The sequence below is a fragment of the Protopterus annectens genome, chromosome 2.part1 (genome assembly GCF_019279795.1).
Source record: "Protopterus annectens isolate FY-2018-M chromosome 2.part1, PAN1.0, whole genome shotgun sequence".
NCBI lineage: Eukaryota > Metazoa > Chordata > Ceratodontiformes > Protopteridae > Protopterus > Protopterus annectens.
The window spans coordinates 1846968894-1846988218 of record NC_056729.1 but is presented as its reverse complement, the minus strand read 5'-3'; the positions used below and the strand labels follow the sequence as shown (position 1 = coordinate 1846988218).

Here is a 19325-nt window from a genome sequence, read left to right as displayed (position 1 = left end):
AATGTTACAATTGCCTTATGTACACAGACAATCCTCTCCTTCTCCCACAAAACACAAATACATGCGAGAGATGCAACTATACGGCCAAACTGGAGGCTGAGCTCTCTCAACATAGGACTGGCAAGACCAGACAGGAGGAGAAGGTAACCACACGCAATACATACCCAGTCACACATGGCACCATCACAACTTCAAATCATACACATACTCACACAAAGACATACTCGGAGGCTCTGATCAAAAATTTACCAAAACAGCAGAGGCCACCAAAGCAGACACCCAAACAACTACCACCTCACGACCCAACACATGCAACACATAGACCACACAGTCAGAGTGTCAAACAGCCACAGCCCTGGCCAAACAAAATGCCAGACACACTTGTCATTGGTGATTCCATAGTCAGACACACTGACGTCCCGCTCACCAGACTGAGTAAGGAGAAGGTCACAGTAAGCTGCCTGTCTGGCGCTAGAATCCGCCACATAACGCAAGCACTCAGGTCTCTCAACAGCAGGTACAAGTACGACTCAGTCATTATCCACGCTGGTGTCAATGACCTGAGACGTACCTCCTTGGACTACATGAAAAGGGACATCGAGGAGCTCTCTGATTATGTAGCCCAGGCAGGTATGACCCTGACCTTGAGCAGTATCCTACCTTCACCTAGAATGATGCCACAATACAGTGATAAGATGATCAGCTTTAATAATTGGCTTAAATTCTGGTGTCATTCAAAGGGATCCAATGTCTGTCTGCCTGGGATGACATGCTGGACAAGCCACGCTGCTTCGCAAAGGACGGCTTGCACCTGTCACCCTGGGCTTCCGGATATTGGCAAAGGCTCTTGCCACCCCCATAGTGCCTTTTTAGGCAAGGCTCAAATTCTAAACCTACCACCCTAGAACACCAAAAGGAAAACAACTAAGGGTAATGCTGCTCAATGCCAGAAGTCTCAATCTCAAGATGCACGCACTCGAGGCCCTTCTCAATATGGAGAACATCGATGTCTGTGCTGTGACAGAAACCTGGTTCAAGGCTCCTGAGAGCACCACAGCACTAACAGGTTTCACCTCATATCATGCGTTCGCCCCAAAATCCGGACAACACCAAGAAAGGAGGGTGTCCATATTCATAAAGGACACCCACACCTCAAGGTTGGTGGCAACGCACGATGCATCGGAGACCATCCAGGTGCAATTAACCATAGGCAAGACTGCTCTGCAATTTGTAGCATGTTACAGGCCACCCTCTCAAACTCAGGAAACTCACATGGCCTTCCTGAAAACATTGGAGGGGATAAATGTATCTCCAAACACCATCATACTAGGTGACTTCAACTAACCTAATATAGACTGGGAACACTACTCAAGCCCGAACACTCTAACCCAAAGATTCCTGGAGTTCATAAACTCAAATGCCATGGAACAACTAGTCACCATCCCCACAAGAGGAGAAAACATACTTGATCTCATCATCACGAACATGGGATCAAAATGTTCAACACCGGAAGTATACCCCTCACTGGTGAAATCAGATCATAAACTAATCTCGCTGGAGGTCCTCATCCCGCCCCCACCTGAAACAAAAAAGACCACAGTGAAAAACTTCTCAAAAGCCGATTTCACACTTCTAAAAACTAGTGTGGTCTCCTTTAAGGCCCCTGAGCCAGTGGTAAACATTACTCAAACCGCTGAATCACTTACAAATGCCTTCTACCAGCACCTACAGGACTGCATGGATCAGGCAATCCCAAACAAAACTAAGACTCTCTGTACCAAAGGCAAGCGTCCAGTCTGGTGGACCCCAGCCATAAACAAGCTCTACAACAAAAGGAGGAAGCTACTACAAGATAGAGCAAAATCCTTGAAAGGTAAGACACCTTTGATCATTATAAGTAAAAACTAAGAGCTCTCATAAAATCATCCAAGGCAAATTTTGAGAGAAAAATCGCCAAGGACTCTAAAGACAATCATAAGGCCTTCTTTAGCTATGTTAGAAACCTAGGAGGAAACTCCCAGATATGCTCAGAATTAGTTCAAAATGATGTGAAAATTACTGAACCTACACACATTGCTAACATACTGGCTGACAGGTTCAGTGCAAACTTCTCCCTTCCCCAAAAGGAGAGATATCTATTCCAGAGGATTGTAGCCCCCAAACATCTCCAACGCCCAGGTGAGAACTGCCCTCACTAAGGCAAAAACACAGCATCCATGGGACCGGATGGTGTCCCCGGCTGTGTGCTTCATGAACTCAATGAGGAATTAAACCCACAGTTAGGACAGCTGTTTAATCGTAGCCTCACCTCAGGATACGTACCCAAGGAGTGGCGCACGGCGACTGTGGTCCCACTTCATAAGGGCGGTGCCTCCACAGACCCTGGAAATTACCGCCCCATTAGCTTGACAAGCCTTATCTGCAAAGCCATGGAGAGGATCATAATGGAACTCATAAATAAAGACATAGGGAACTTGCAGACTTTGGATCCAACCCAGTTTGGCTTTGTCAAAGGCAGATCCTGCCTCTTAAACTTGGTTGACTTTTTCGAGACAGTCACCAAGGCCATTGATGAGGGAAAGGCAGTCCATACAGTCTACCTCGACCTGGCAAAGGCCTTTGACACAATACCCCACTCAGGTATCATCGAAAAACTCATCAGCTTGAATGTAAACCCATACATCACAAGATGGGTTGCAAACTGGCTAAGTGACAGAACCCACAGGGTCAGAGTTGCTGGAGCCATGTCAGACTCAAAGCCTGTCACAAGTGGTGTCCCACAGGGCTCAGTCCTGGGTCCACTCTTGTTCGGCATCTACTTTTCTGAAGTACAAGCAAACACAGGAGGGTTATGGCTGACAAAGTTTGCAGATGACTGCAAACTGGGCGCCATAGTCGAAAACACATCTGACACAGATATCCTCCAGAAGGGCCTCACAGAAACGGATAACTGGTGCCAGAGCCTGTTGCTAAAGTAGTTAGGAAAACCTTCTATATCGCCCACCTGATCATGAAGGGATTCACATCTAGATCAAGGGAGGTCATCGTCCCCCTGTACTCATCACTCATTAGACCTATGATTGAGTACAATGCCCCGTTCGGAATGTATCTGACCAGACACCTGATGCAGCTTGAAAGGCCCCAAAAGTTCCTCACCAAAAGGATAAAGGGTCTCAAAAATATGTCTTATGCTGCCCGACTGAAAGAACTCCAGCTCTATTCAGTCTCATACCGCTTGCTCAGAGGTGACCTGTGCCTGACATATAAGGCCATGTCAAACCCAGATTTGATGAATATGCTTCACCTCAAAAAATCTAGATCCCTCAGAACCACAAGGGCGGAGACTTAAACCTTGACACGGTTATAAATAGAACGTGCTGGAGGGACAGATTCATCACCCAGAGACTCCTTATGCTGTGGAACAAAATCCCGGTACATGTGAGGCAGAGCACCTCGCTGGCCCTGTTCAAGAGGAATCTTGACCAATGGATGGGAGATCGCAGATATACCCCAGGGATTACTTCAGTGTCACTGCTTGACAGAGGCACAGAAAAATGATAGGCATAGTTTTTATTCAAACTAAAGGGGTGGCGAAAGCCACATAACTATGGGCTAGGCTTATAAATGCCCTTGGGCAGATAGCCTAGTATGAACCTATGAACCTATGAACCTATAAGCATAAAGGAGGTTAAGATATCATATATTTATGAGGGGTGGGAGCAAGAACAATCCCATTGGGACCTTAGATGTGTATGAAGAGATTTTTTGAACATGTAGTGGTTAGAGGTGGTACGAATGGATGGTGGGAGTGAGTTCCAGAGACGGGGAAGGTTAAAGGATAGTAAGTGTTTACCTGGGGGATAAGATGGTTTATGAACTTCTAGTAAGTTTTGATTGTTGGACCTTAAGACTCTATTTGGTAGGTGCATTTTGAAGGCAGAAGACAGGGAGGGACAAAGAGAGGGGTTGAGAATGAGCTTATGAGCTAAAGTCAGCTGTATATAGATGAGATGATTAGATAGTTCGAGCCAATTTAGTTTTTGGAGAGAGGAACAGTGGTGGGTGGAGGACCTGTGGCTGTTAGCGAATTTGGCAATTTTGTTATAGCAGGAGGAAAGCAGGTATTTTAGAGAGGTCTGAAGATTAGTCAGTAATGGAGCCCCATAGAGAAGGGAGGGGATGAGAAAGGAGGAAGCGAGAGTGATTTTGGAGGAGCTAGTAAGATACTGATTCTGACGGTAGAGCATACCTAGTTTTTGATGAGTTTTTTTTATATTTAGTTGTAGATGGGAGTTGAAATTAAGCCGGTTGTCAATTTGAACACCTAGTAGCTTAGTTTCAGATACCAGTTCCAAGGGTGAGTTATTTTGGCTGGTAATTGAGAAAGAGTTTATATCGAAGGAAGTGGATTTGGAGGGGGTAAATACCATTAGTTTTGTTTTAGAGGCATTGAGTGCTAAGTGATTTATTTTCATCCAATGCTCAGTAATTGAGAAAGCTTCCTGAGTGAGTTTTTGGAGCAGAGAGGAAGAGGTGGCAGAGCAGATAATGGTAGAATCATCTGCATCTTGGATGATGTTTGCAAATGGAATGGATTTGTGGAAATCATTTATAAATATATTAAAGAGGAGGGGACCAAGAATAGATCCTTGGGGAACTCCAGTGGGGGTACTAAGGAAAGAGGAAGTGGCCTTCTTCCATATTACAGCTTGGTATCTATTTGATAAATAACTGGAGAACCAATTTATGGAGGAGGGAGAGAGGTTACGTTCTGACAGTTTGGATAAGAGCAGGCTGTGTGAGATGGTGTTGAAGGCCTTGGAGAGGTCAAGTAGTAAGGTAGAGACAATGTGGCCGGAATCGCGTGCTCTATTAACAGTCTCAAGAAAGGACAGGAGGGCTGGCATAGTGCTATGATTTGGCCTGAATCCGTGTTGTGTAGGGGTTAAAAGGTTGTTATCTAAGAGATGTGGTAAGAGTTGAAGTTGGATACACTTTTCCAGAAGTTTAGATATGGGGGACAGGATAGCAATAGGACAGAAGTTGATGACATTGCAGTTGTTGCCTCCTTTTATGGAGGGGGATGATAAAGGCTTGCTTCCACAGTTGGGGCACTATGCATTCATGGATGGAGCGGTTGATTAGAATGCTAATGGGATAGGCAATTGCTTCTGCGGCTATACTTAGGAAGTAAGAGGGAATGTTGTCAGGAGCGTTGGTACATGGCTTCAGTTTCTGAAGGAGTTTCTTTATAGTGGAAGTGGGTATAGGTTTAAATGAGAATAGAGAAGAATGGGGAGAGAGAGAATTTGAGGAAGATACGGGTGATGAGGGGGTTAGAGTAGTGGATGAGGTGGAAGATAGACAGTGAGAAGATGAGAATGAGGAGGAAGTGGTAATGAGGGGAGGGTTGTTTGCGGGAGAGGGTGGGGGTGTATTAGATAATGAGGTGGGGCATGTGAAGGAGGATGTGAGTTTGCTAATAGAGTCGATGAAAAAGGAGTTGAACTGTGTAGCTAGATCTAAGTCTGGGCTATTTGGGTCTGGGGTTGGGGTGTGTGGTTTGCTGGGGTTAAGGAGGGTAGAGATCCCCTTCCAGAATCTTTGAGGGTTAGTTTTATTGTTGTTTTGGAGTGTGAAGAAGTATTTTTGTCTGTCAGAGATTATAAGCTTTTTTACTTTATTTCGAAGGGTTTTGTACGCAATATGTTGTTCTGGGGTCTTATTTCTCAGATAGAGTCCCCAGGCTTTGTCTCTAAGGCACATGATTGATAGTGTGGTTTTGGTTAGCCAGGGGGCAGAATTTGTTTTTATTCTTTTTGTTCTTAGAGGGGCTTGGGAATCAAGTATTTCTAAGAATGTAGAGTTGAAGTGAGCAACTGCATCTTCTAAGGGTAGTGTCTTTAGATTGTTCCAATTAATTGCTTTCAGAGAATATATGAAGGTTGATGGGTTAAAGTTTTTGTCATTGCGGGTAGTGATGTAATTATGGGTGCTGTAAGAGATACAGGGGAGTCGGCGAGTGAAAATAGGCAAGTGATCGCTAAGAGGGTCGGGAAGAATACCACTATCTGAGAAATAGTGGGGATGTGACACTAGAATCCAGTCAAGGATGGTGCCACAAGAGGGTATTTTTGATGGGTGTGTTATTGTGTTGATTAGCTGGGAAAAGTTATATAGGTTGATATTAAGAGGGTTGGTTGAAGACTGGATGGAGGCCCAGTTGATGTTTACATCTCCTAAGATTATGGTTTCATTGCTGATATTGTTAGAGAGCCATGAGAGGATGTTTTCAAGTGTGGAAATATTGTCCCCTGGGGGGATGTAGAGGGATGCTAGACATATGTGTTTGTGCTTATTAACTTGTAGGAGAGTGAGGAGTACTTCAGTGTTGTTAAATTTTGGAGTAGGTTTGTTGTAGGGGGTAACTAGCAAGGAGGAGAGCAACTCCACCGCCTTTTTCTGGGTCCTGTCTTTTCTAATGATTGAATAGCTGGGTGGAGTTATTTCAGAGTCTTTTATAGAAGGTTTTAACCATGTTTCTGAAATAGATAGTATGTCAGGTTTGTTATGCATGAGCCATGCATGGAGGGTAGGGACTTTATTGACTATACTTTGTGAGTTTAGAGAAGTAAATAATATAGGCCTGTGTGAGGTGGAAGAGGTGGAGGGGCCAGGGTTGGGATGGATGTCACCAGATAAAAGACTGGTGATGAGATGAAAGATTTGGTTAGAAAGGTAATTGAGTAGAGTAAGAAAACGATTAGGGTCTGTTGTGATGGTCAAGGGGTCTTTAGTTACTATGGGGATAGGGTTTTTCTGAGAGGAGAAAACTTTGAATGAGAAGGTTAGAAGCTGTGTTATTGGGTATAGATGGGGAGAAATAGGAGAGTGTAAGGGTGAGAGAGGGGAGTTCAGATGGTAGGTTGTGTGATAAAGTTGTGAATGGTAAGAAGTAGGGGGTTGGGTGAGGTAATAAAGATATGATAACTTAAGAGATAGTAATAGTAAAATAAAGATGGATGGGGGATTTAAAGGCATGTTGAAAAGGTTACTTGGTGTTAAGTGTTACAGTTATCTTATATATGTTGTAAGTTTATTGTGCAGTGGGAAGAAGAAAAAGTTTGACAAGGTCGAGTGGAGTAAAGAGTTAGTAAGAGTGGAGCTGGAGGGAAAGGTAGTTTAGTGGGTGAGAGTTTAGAATTGAAGTGTATTATTATAGATTAGCTGTAGGTGTGGTTACAATTGGATAATAGGCTGATAGGGGGTGTGTCTAGGGAGTTGTGGGCTGATTGGTGTAGGGAGGAAGTGGGTGTGGTAACAAGAGGGATATAGCTAGAGGTACTGGGGGTGGGTGGAATTTGGGGGCAGGGTAGGGGAGCGGAGTGAGCCCGAAGGGCGAACAGAGCGGGAAGACACCAGGAGAGGATCGAGAACCAATCAGCCAGTGGAGCATAGGTTACAGGAGAGTAAGTTGTAGCAGGGTAAGAAGGGTTCTATATTTAATAGGTAAAGTGGGCAAAAGTATGGGTGAGAAAGTGGGAATGCAAGTAAATGCAGAGAAAATGCAAGAAATGAGTGAAAAAAAGTAATGACAGTGAGGAGGGGATGCCCATCTAGTGGCCAAATGCAGAAGTGCACTAGGCCCACTAGGAAGGTCTTGGGACTGAATAGGATGGAATAAGGAAGAGCTGGAAAAACTCAGATAAAGATGGGAGAGAGAATGGAGAGGGAGAAATAAGAAGGGTTTAGGCTGCTGGCTGTCCTGGCAGGGAGATAGCTTACAAAAACTAACAAGCAGGAGTTAAAAGTTGTAGAAGCCCAAGTAGCAACAGATGCACATACTTTCTCAGTTTCCACTGGGAGACTCTGTTCCAGTTTCCAAAATGGGGATTGAGGCAGCAGAGCAGTATATTTCCTACGCAAAAGTGTGGATAGAGTAGGTGACTTTAGTTGAGAGTATGTATCCACCCAGGCGAGGTCCCAAGGGAAAATACAGGGCAAAAGTTTCTCAGTTTCCACTGGGAGACTCTGTTCCAATTTCCAAAATTGGGATTGAGGCAGCAGAGCAGTATATTTCCTACGCAAAAGTGTGGATAGAGTAGGTGACTTTAGTTGAGAGTATGTATCCACCCAGGCGAGGTCCCAAGGGAAAATACAGGGCAAAAGTTTCTCAGTTTCCACTGGGAGACTCTGTTCCAATTTCCAAAATGGGGATTGAGGCAGCAGAGCAGTATATTTCCTACGCAAAAGTGTGGATAGAGTAGGTGACTTTAGTTGAGAGTATGTATCCACCCAGGCGAGGTCCCAAGGGAAAATACAGGGCAAAAGAGTAGGAGCGCACTCCCAGTCAGGCACCTGCAGCAGCCGTAGCAAGTGAAGTTCGAAAATATGAGGCAAAAATCTGGACATGAAGTCAATATCTGGACAGTTGAGAGGTATGTCAGGTCAGCAGCAGGAAATCAATTGCCTGCATGGTTCATAGGTGTGGTTGTGTATTTAGTACGTTATCCCTGGTTTATGGTGGGAATGTAGCAAAGATGTCGCTTTACTGCAGCTGGTGAAGCAAAATTTGGAAAACAGTAATGCAACATGTTCTTCTCAGTATTTATACACTGACAAAGCCTGCAAGCTTACCTTGTTAGCTATCATGCTTTCAGTGCCATGTTATACAGGTGTGACTGCAGCGCAACACAGCATCAGAAACTTACAGCTCCATCTGTATGTCAGCAGTGGTACTACAAGCAAACTCGGTGCCTGCAGAACAAGGTGCAGACATACAGGTGGTGCTGTGGCACCAGCCAGTTTAGGCCACAGCAGAGATCAGTGTATGTAAGGAATGGATAATCAGATTTATCATCAGTGAATGCTTTATAAACTCTTTACTTACCTCTTATGTAGTAGGTTGACAAGCTAATCGGTGCTTCAGTGTTGCAAGGAGAGATGTATGGCCTACCCCACTCCGAGCATGATGTCATAGTCAGTAATGGAGTTGTAATTAAGACTGACAGTGTTGCTAAGTAGTGGAGGATATTCGCTGTGCTACCTCAGTTATTTTGGAATCCCCTCTATATGTACCATCCTTTACGCTGGCTGGCTACTTGTCTCCAGAAAATAATGACCTAACGTTGAGATAAATACAGAATACATGAACTGTACTGTGGGTTACGTCTCCTTGTATCTGACTTATGTAACTATATAATCTAGAACATTTTTGGCATCTATTTGGGTGTCACTATTATGGCAGCAGCGTGCCTTTTCACATTATATAGTAGGTTCCATTTGTTTTTGCAGCTATATTATCTCCTTTTAATCAGTCATTTTTTTAAGTATGGTACCTATACAAGTTTCACATCTCCCACCTTCTCCTGCAACAGATAATTGGCTGTTGCTGCAAAGTGCACTCTCACAGTACATATTTTTCTGTTTTTGTATTGCAAACAGTATTATTTCCCCTATCCCCTAATGACAAAGTGTGTTTTTAAGCATGGTACCTGTGTAAGTTTCACATCTCCCATCCTCTCCTACAACAGACATGGGCAGTCACACTTTCTATTACCATATTTCACTGTAGAATAGTGTCAGAGTGCTGCCCCCCTAACATCTCAGATGCTCAGGTAAGAGCCGCGCTCTCCAAAGCAAAAAACACAGCATCAATGGGACCAGACGGTGTCCCGGGCTGCGTCCTACATGAACTCCAAGAAGAGCTAAACCCAAACATAAAACTACTGCTCAATCTCAGCCTCACTACAGGATATGTACCCAAACAGTGGCGTACAGCAACAGTGGTCCCTCTCCACAAAGGTGGTGCTCAACGGATCCTGGAAACTATCGCCCCATAAGCCTGACTAGCTTGGTCTGCAAAGCTATGGAAAGGATCATCATGGACCTCATAAATAAAGATATTGGGGACCTACAGACACTGGATCCTACCCAGTTCGGCTTTGTTAAGGACAGATCATGCCTCTTAAACCTGGTCGATTTCTTTGAAACAGTCACTAAGGCCATTGACGAGGGGAAGGTGGTCCACACAGCCTACCTGGACCTCGCAAATGCCTTCGATACAATACCCCACTCGGGCATTATAGATAAGCTCACCAGCTTAAATATAAACCCCTATGTCACTAGATGGGTTGCAAACTGGCTCAAGGACAGAACCCACATGGTTAGAATTGCTGGAGCCATGTCAGACTCCAAACCAGTTAAAAGTGACGTCCCACAAGGCTCAGTCCTGGGACCTCTCTTGTTTGGTATATATTTCTCGGAGGTACAGGCCAACACGGAAGGACTGTGGCTGACCAAGTTCGCAGATGCCTGCAAACTGGGCGCCATAATCGACTCTCCAGCCGACACAAGCATCCTCCAAAAGGGCCTCATAGAAACAGACAACTGGTGCCAGAGCCATGGCCTCAAGCTAAATGCTAAAAAGTGTATAGTCATCCCCTTTGGCAAAAACAAAGTGCCCACAAATTACCACATAGGTGGTAATCCATTAAGTACAGAAGAAGTAATTAGGGACCTGGGGACCCAAGTTGATGGCAATCTCTCATTTGACAACCACGTGGCCAAAGTGGTTAGAAAAACATTTTATATAGCCCACCTAATCATGAAGGGATTCACATCTAGATCAGGGGAGGTCATCGGGCCTCTTTACTCATCCCTCATCAGGCCCATAATTGAGTACAATGCCCCTTTTGGGATGTACCTTACCAGACACCTGCAGCAACTGGAAAGACCCCAAAAGTACCTCACCAAGAGGATCAAAGGGCTCAAACAGATACCATATGCTGCCCAGTTAAAGAAACTCCAGCTCTACTCAGTGGCATACCACCTGCTCAGAGGCGATCTGTGCCTGACGTATAAAGCCATGTCCAACCCGGAATTAATGGACATGCTGCACCTCAGAAAATCCAAATCCCATCGAGCTACGCGCTTGAGAGACTTGAACCTTAGCACTGAAATAAATAGGACATGCTGGAGGGACAGATTCATAACCCAGAGGCTCCCTTCACTCTGGAATAAAATCCCAGTCCAGGTTAGGCAGAGTCCCTCATTGACTCTCTTGAAGAGGAATCTTGATGAGTGGATGGGAGATGGTAGGTTTACCCCGGGTATCACTTCTGTGTCACTGTTCGACATAGGCACAGTATACTAACCTCGAAAAAGGGCATAGCAAAATTAATTTAAAATGGGTGGCGAAAGCCAAACACGCTCTGGCTAGGCTTATAAATGCCCTAGGGCAGATAGCCTAGTATGAACCTATCAACCTATAATAACCTACCTGTACACTTAAAAAGCACCACAAACCAAGCTGTTTTCAAATCCTTACTGTGTATATTTTTTTTTCAAACTAACAGTGCAACTGCATAAAAAGTGAGTGTTTACCAAAGTTAAACATATTATTGCAGCTGAATTTGCCTCATATGTACTGGTTCTCTTCATAATTTATTGTTTACATTTTTCAGTGGAAGCCCCTGGAGAAACACGTCTTTAGAATGTGGGAGGAAACCGGAGCAAATTCCGCACAGAAGGCACCCCATCCGAGAATTGAACTGCGGAGCCTTTTGCTGTAAGGTGACAATGCAAAATGCTGCACAGACACTCCAGGAGGCAATTTTAGCGATGACCGCTCAGCTGTCCAGATGTTTATTTCAGTGCTGGTTTGACAAATCATGGAGAACTGAAATCCATTACTAATGACAGACAATAGACTGAAGGATTTCATACCATTCAGAAAATACATTCAAAGTAAAACCTGTTGCATCAACTTTCTAAATTTACGAAAGTAACTTAAAATAAGTCTGATGTTGTTTGGGGGCTTTTTGCCCCTCTCTGTATTACTTTTGATTTAGTGAGAAATGCTGCAATTGTTTGGGGGCTTTTTGCCCCTCTCTGTATTATTTTTGATTTAGTGAGGAATGCTGCAATTGTTTGGGGGCTTTTTGTCCCTCTCTGTATTACTTTTGATTTAGTGAGGAATGCTGCAATTGTTTGGGGGCTTTTTGCCCCTCTCCGTATTACTTTTGATTTAGTGAGGAATGCTGCAATGCTACTCCTGCTACAATGCATGTTGTTAGGCAGCCTTTTAATTTTTTTTGCACTGGACTCTTGGTAAGTACAGCCTACTGTCTGACTCAAGCAATTTGTGGAACATGTTACTCCGCCTGTGGACATTAACAATGTAAGCTACCCAAAATAGAGAAGTTTTGCAGTCCTGGGAAAGGAAATGGTTTGCGTGCTGTGTGTAGAGTTTCTGCAGGGGAATTACTATATACCACAGTACCGTTTGCTTATACTGTGTCAAAGGAAGGCAAAGGACTCGTTTGTGAGTTTTGTTTTGCTAAGAAACAAGGACTGCTTCGCTGCTCCCGGTGCAAATTTGTAAGTTACTGTGATACATCCTGTCAGAAGCAGGCCTGGCAGGACCACAAAAGGGAGTGTTTGTGCCTTAAAAGTGTTTCTCCCAGTGTACCCACTGACTCTGTCAGGCTTGTGGGCCACATTATTTTTAAAGTATTGAGACAGTCGTCTTGTTTATCAGAGGAGTTGTATTCACTGAGAGATCTTGAGTCGAATATAAGTAGGATAAGTAAAGAAATGAAAGAAGGCATCATGAGCCTTGCAGTAATGCTAAACTTGTATTTGAAGGAAGAAGTTAAGGACATTTCCCGATTACTGCATACTTTAGACATTTTAGATCTCTTTGCTAAAGTTTCCTGCAACTGTTCCTCAATCTATGATGGAGAGATGCAAGATGTTGGCGTTGGTCTTTATCCAAGTATGGCCTTGTTGAACCATAGTTGTGATACAAACTGTGTTATAGTTTTTAATGGAAGTCAGCTGATGCTTCATTCTGTTTGTGAAATCCAGGCTGGTGAGGAGCTCACCATTGCCTATATTGACTTGATAGCGCCGAGCTTTGACCGTAATAAAGAACTATTAAAACATTACTGCTTTATATGTGACTGTCATCGCTGTCAAATCAAAATAAAGATACTGAAATGCTAATGGGAGTTGATGAAATATGTAGAGAAGTTCAGGCTTCCATCACTACAGTGGAAAACCTAAAGTCCAAGCAAGACTGGGTGCAGGTGCTTGCTGTGTGTCGAACCATGATTAAAAGAAGTGAAGATGCCCTTCCTGATACAAACATTTATAAGCTGAAACTTCTTGACTATGCAATGGATGCTAGTATTAATCTTTGTCAATGGGATGAAGCTTTACAGTATGGGCGCAGAACACTTGAGCCATGTAAATTGTATTGTGGTTGTCATCCTGTGCGTGCTGTTCAGCTAATGAAACTTGAGAAGCTGTTGATAGTACCAAAGGATGTTGTGTAAAGCTTCAGACGTGTTGATGAAGCATTTGAGATTATGAAGGTGACTCATGGCAGAGAACATTCCTTGACAAAGGAACTGTACCAGCTGTTGTTTGACTGTGAGACTGAAATGGGATTAGCACTTTGACTCAGTGCTGCTACTGTAGCTTGTCTTTTTTTTTTCGACTCCTCTGTTATAGTTCAGAGGCGAAGTGGTTTTAAGAGGGATGACCTTTTTGTACAATTATTGTCCTGAGTCTGTTTGAAATTTGTGCGTTTGTACAAAGCTAATTCTGTGATTTATATGATTTATTTCACTTTCCTTTAGCAGGGCAGCCAGTACAGGAGCAGTGAAATTGGATTTATGCAGTATTGCACATTGTGAGGGGATGAAGTATGATCTGTAAGATTTCACAAATACTACTTTTGATACCCAGCAGACATTTAACCATCTAGATCTCCTGTCCTAAACAATTTCTCCTTGAACTCAACTGTTCTGTGCGCTGATTTGTGTATTACTTATTGTAACTTGCTAGCCACTGGTTGTTGTAGTTTTGCTTGCCAGTCCTTTTTCACCTGTAATGGTTTGCTAACCAGTGGTTAATAACTTTGCATTTACAATGTATTGTGCTGAGCACTCATAGGTTCATAGGTAGGTAATAGGCTATTGGCCCTAGGGCCTATGTAAGCCTAGCAAAAAAGGTACCTGGCTTTCGCCAACCAAGAAAATTGTTTTCCTGTGCCCCTGTCGAGCAGAGCCACAGAAGTGATCCCCGGGATGAATTTCCCATCCAATCATCAAGATTTTTCTTGAAGAGTGCTAATAAGGAGCTTTGTTTTGCTATAGATAGGTAGTTTGTTCCAGAGTATGGGAAGTCTCTGGGATAGGAATCTATCCCTCCAGCATGTTCTGTTTATTGTGGTGACAAGCTCAGAGGGTTTGGGATTTCTTTAAGCGAAGCATGTCCAACAGCTCTGGGTTTGACATAGCTTTGTATGTTAGGCAGAGATCGCCTCTGAGTAGGCGCTAAGCGATGGAGTAAAGCTGGAGTGTTTTGAGATGGTCTGCGTAGGGCATCTGATTGAGGCCAGTAATCCCCTTTGTGAGGTATTTCTGCGGCCTTTCCAGTTGTAGATGTCTCGTGATGTACATACCAAAAGGTGCGGTGTATTCAATAGTGGGTCTAATGAGTGACGAGTAGAGGGGAACAATGACCTCTTTTTTCCTGGATGAGAAACCTTTTGTGATGAGGTGTGCTATGTAGAAGGATTTCCTGACTACTGTCTTATCACACTTTCGGTGTTACGTAGACTACTGCCTATGTGGTAGTCCATGGGTACAGAGTTTTTACCAAATGGGATGAGAATGCACTTTTTGGCATTGAGCTTGAGACCATGGCTGTGACACTAGGCATCTGTCTCAGTGAGGCCCTTTTGTAGGATGTCCACATTGTTAGAAGTTTTGATTGTGGCTCCTAGTTTGCAGTCATCTGCAAATTTCATTAGCCAAAGACCTTCTGTGTTAGCCTGTACTTCAGAGAAGTAGATACCAAACAGGAGAGGATCCAGGACTGAACCCTGTGGTACTCCACTTGTCACTGGTCTGAAGTCGGATTTGGAGTCTGCTACTTTCACAGTGTGGGTTCTGTCAGTGAGCCAGTTGGCAACCCATCTTGTGACATAGGTTTTTATACCTAGTTTAGTGAGTTTATCTATAATTCCAGAGTGGGGGATGGTGTCGAAAGCCTTGGCGAGATCTAGATAGGCTGTGTGAACCACCTTACCCTCATCTACGGCTTTGGTGGCCACTTCAGAGAAGTCTTTCAGGTTTAGAAGACATGATCTGCCTTTTACAAACCCGAACTGTGTGGGGTCCAGAGTTTGGAGATTACCAATGTCATTGTTAAGTTCCATGATGATACGTTCCATAGCCTTGCAGTCCAGGCTCGTCAGGCTAATGGGGCTGTAGTTCCCTGGGTCCATGGTGGCTCCCCCTTTGTGGAGTGGGATAACTGTCACTGTGCGCCATTCAGTAGTAACAAAGCCTGAGGTAAGGCTATGATTGAACATGGTACTTAGGTGGGATGCCAGTTTGTTCTGTAGTTTGTGTAGAACGCAGCCTGGGATGTTGTCGGGTCCCATGGATGCTGTGTTCTTGGCTTTGGAGAGTGTGGTTTTTACCTGTGCAGCCGTGATTACAGGAACTTTGCATTCTTCCAGTATAGAGATGGGCCTTTAGGGGGTGAGAGAGGGGTAAAGTTAGCACTGAACCTATCTGCCAGGATGTTGGCAATATCAGTTGGTTCTGTATATTTAGTGTCATTTTGCTGTAACTCAGAGCAGATCTGAGTGTTGCCATTGATGACATAGTTGTAGAATGCTTTGTGGTTGTCTTTAGAATCAGTGGCAATTTTGTTTTCATAACTAGCTTTGGAGGATTTTATCAGGGATCTCAGCTTCTTACTGAGGCTGACCAGGGAGTTCCTCCAATCATGGGATTTTACTCTTTTTTGCAACAGTTTCTTTCTTCTGTTATAGAGTTTGTTTATGGCAGGGGGACCACCAGATTGGCTTCCTTTTTTTTTTTGGAGGATAGCATCTTGGTTCTCTTTGGGATTGCACGATCCATGGACACGTGTAAGTGCTTATAAAGTGCATTTGTGTAGGATTCAGCAGTTGTACCTCTGTTGTCCATCTGCATGGTTGTCGTGAAGTTTGCCACTTCTGTCTTAAGAGTGAAGTTGGCTTTGGAGAAATTTTTTACAGTGGTTTCCCTAATGGGGGGTGGGGGCAGAATGTGGATGTCTAGGGTGATTAGCTTGTGATCTGATCTGACCAACAAGGAATTGACCTCTGGTGTGGAACACCGGTTGCCCATGTTGGTACTGACCCAGGTCTAGGATATTGTTGCCCCTGCTGGGGGTTTGCATAAGTTGATCCAAGGCATTGGAATGTATGAATTCCAGAAAACGTTGAGCAGAAGTGTTGGCACATGAGTAGTTTTCCCAGTTAATGGTGGGGTAGTTGAAATCGCCCATTATTAAGGTGTTAGGTTGTACCCTAATATTTTCCAGTGTATCAAGAAATGAGGAGTGGGAATCCTGGGGCATGGTGGGGGATCTGTAGCAAGCTACAATTTGGATTGCGGTCTTGCCTAGAGTTGCACGTGGATAATCTTGGATGCATTATGGTGAGCAATTAGCCTGGAGGTGTGGATATCCTTGAGGAATATGGACGCACCTCTGCCTTTAGTGTTTCAGTCCAGGTTAGGTGGCTGAAAGGTGTGGTATGAATTATAGCCTGGTAATGCAGGGGTGCTCTCTGGAGTCTTGAACCAGGTCTCTGTCACTGCACAGATGTCGATGTTTTCCATTTTAAGGAGTGCCACGAGTGAGTGCATTTTAAGATTTAGACTTCTAGCATTGAGTAGCATTACTCTACTATATGTTGGTGCTTTCTTTCTCCCTGAGTCTGTGTTGAAAATAGATATGTTTTATCTGGGCACTTTGTTGAGTATATATTACTCTTCCAGTAAAAAAAATGGCTATACCTCTTGGAAATGCAGACGGTTGGATGACCAAGTACATTCTCTTAATCAGTATAGCAAAGAGAATACCTGTTTTACTTGTGAGAAGTGCATGAGGGAATAAAAGAAAAAAATTGTGCATGGTCGCCACGTGAGGTAGAAGTTAAACTTCTTTAAGGAAGTGCAAAGGAGCTTATGCTGTACTGTACCATTTGCTTTCCTTCACACTTCCTTACAGAAGTTTCACTTCTACTGCATGTGGCGATCACGCAATTCTCTTTATTATGGTGTTGTATCTGTGTTATTACATTGTATGATAAGCACTATACACTTGAATCTTATCCTGTTCCATTACTTAAAAGGGTAGTAGCAACTGTCTGAAGCTAGTATAAGTAACAGACCTTTGAAGCTAGATATAAGCCCTTTACCACTGAAAACTATACAGTTTTTGGTACAAGAAGATGTTTCTGAATTTTATTTTGTTAATAGAAAGCCCTACTATGACATCACGATCAACTAACTCACAGCGACTCACTATGCTATATGTATTGGCAGTAGTGTATTACTTCCTAGAATGACAAGTGGTCGACATGTTTTTGCAGTGTGAACATCTTTAAGTTAACACGTGATGCTGTCGCAGTTGTAGTGTGGTAGTTGCAGTAATAATACTAGTAGTACGTCTAGTAATAGTAGCAGTAAAGCACAATGTGAGTTGGATGCTGCTCTTCGAAGAAGTGAATTTGAACTGTTTTCTTTCTTCCGTGTAATATTAAGGTGTTTTAAATATCAAACAATTGGTTTACGCAACTATTAGTGGGATCTCAGGAAATATATGTATTTTTTTCATTTTAAAATTTGTACTAAATAGGAGCTGTCTTGGACAAAGGGGGAGGGTGATAACTGTAGACTGAGTACTCCTCACTTGTCCATTATGAATGAATAAATGTGTACAGTGCAAAATATTGCCACCCCCATGCTCTCAGCTGTCCCTGATTTTGATTCGTACTTTTGCTCTATCCCTTGAAAATGTTTGTTTTTCTAGTAAATCACTGAAGATTACAGTCAGTCAACAAAGCCAGGACGATCCTGTCATACTTCTTGTTCAGAAATGAAAAGGAGTTATGGAGTTACTAATGTAGGTACAGTGCTCACATGTCCACTTGTGCCTAGAAATTATAGCACATATTTTCTTACTGGAAAAAAAAAGACCAATGAAAAAAATGGCGGTGTGGAAATAAATGACGAGCACCTCAATGACGTGTTTCTACGAGCACCTCGATGACGTGTTTCTGAAAGCACCTCAATGACGTGTTTCTACGAGCAACTCGATGATGTGTTTCTATCTGACGTAAATCTCTCTCTTTTAATTCCTGCACCCACACCTTAATGTATTCATTTTTCTGTCTTTGTCCAAATATTTATTTTTACCCTGTTTATTAACCACAGCTGCACTTAGCACAGGAAGTAAAATTAAAAGTCGTTCTTAGCTGCATATGAAGAGTCATTTGCAACTGTTCCATTTGTAGCTGCTGCAGTTACTTTGGCTGTAGGTAACTGTACCCTCCATGTACCACTTTTCAACAGACTAGACTATGTAGCCCTAACACAGTTGTACCTCTCAACTGTCCACATTTTTACAGAATGTCTAGATTTATGACTCATTTTTTTGTTCCTCATACTTTTTCTGGCATTGTGGATTGAAGTCAAAGAATATTGAAAGACATTTGAAATTCAGACTGCATATCCTTCAGAAAATACTTGCTAATGCAAAACCTGTTGATGTCCTTCAAGGATGCATCTGCAGTCCTTACAAATGGGTTGTCCTGTCGTCAGGCAGCCCCTTGGTCGGCCGGATTCCAAAGTCTGGGTCCGGCTCCGGCTGGTGTCGCACTTCACCCGACGTCATTGCGGCAGTTTTCGGGTATAAAGGCATCAGCCGACGCCATTTTCCTCAGTCTTTCTTGCCGCGTGGCCAAGCAGAAGCTGTTCGCAAGTGCCGGTCGGTCAGATCCAGAGATAATTCTACCGAATACTACTTCGAAGACTTCTATAAAGCTAAGTACCCCGTTGGGGTCTCTTTCTTGCCTCAGCCGATGTCAGAGAAAGTTAATAACTGTTTATCTTGTGGGAAACAAATACCTCATAAAGATTTCCACTCCTATTGTATACATTGTTTAGGCCCAGACCACGACGTAGCAGCTTGTCTAGCCTGTGCTTCTTTTAACCGGCGGACGCTGAGACGTCGCTCGGACTTTGCTGAACTGATTTTCGGCTCCGATTTTGCCTACATTATGCCGTCGGATCCTCCGACTACGCAAATAACTAAAAAACGCAAAGAAAAGGACCAACACTCGCGGTCCATGGTTTCGGCTGAAACCACGGCCAAGCAATCCGCGAGTGTCTCGGTTTCGGCCGAAACCGAGCAAGCGGTTCTTTCTTCAGCCGACAACTTGCCTTCTACCGAGGCCTCTTCCATTCTGG

The 19325-nt window shown here is 43.6% G+C and overlaps 1 pseudogene; it reads left to right on the top strand.

The window, feature by feature from the left end:
- LOC122794664 overlaps nt 1-14047 on the top strand; it is a 110871-nt pseudogene extending 96824 nt beyond the window's left edge.
- The last annotated feature ends 5278 nt before the right edge of the window (nt 14048-19325 follow it).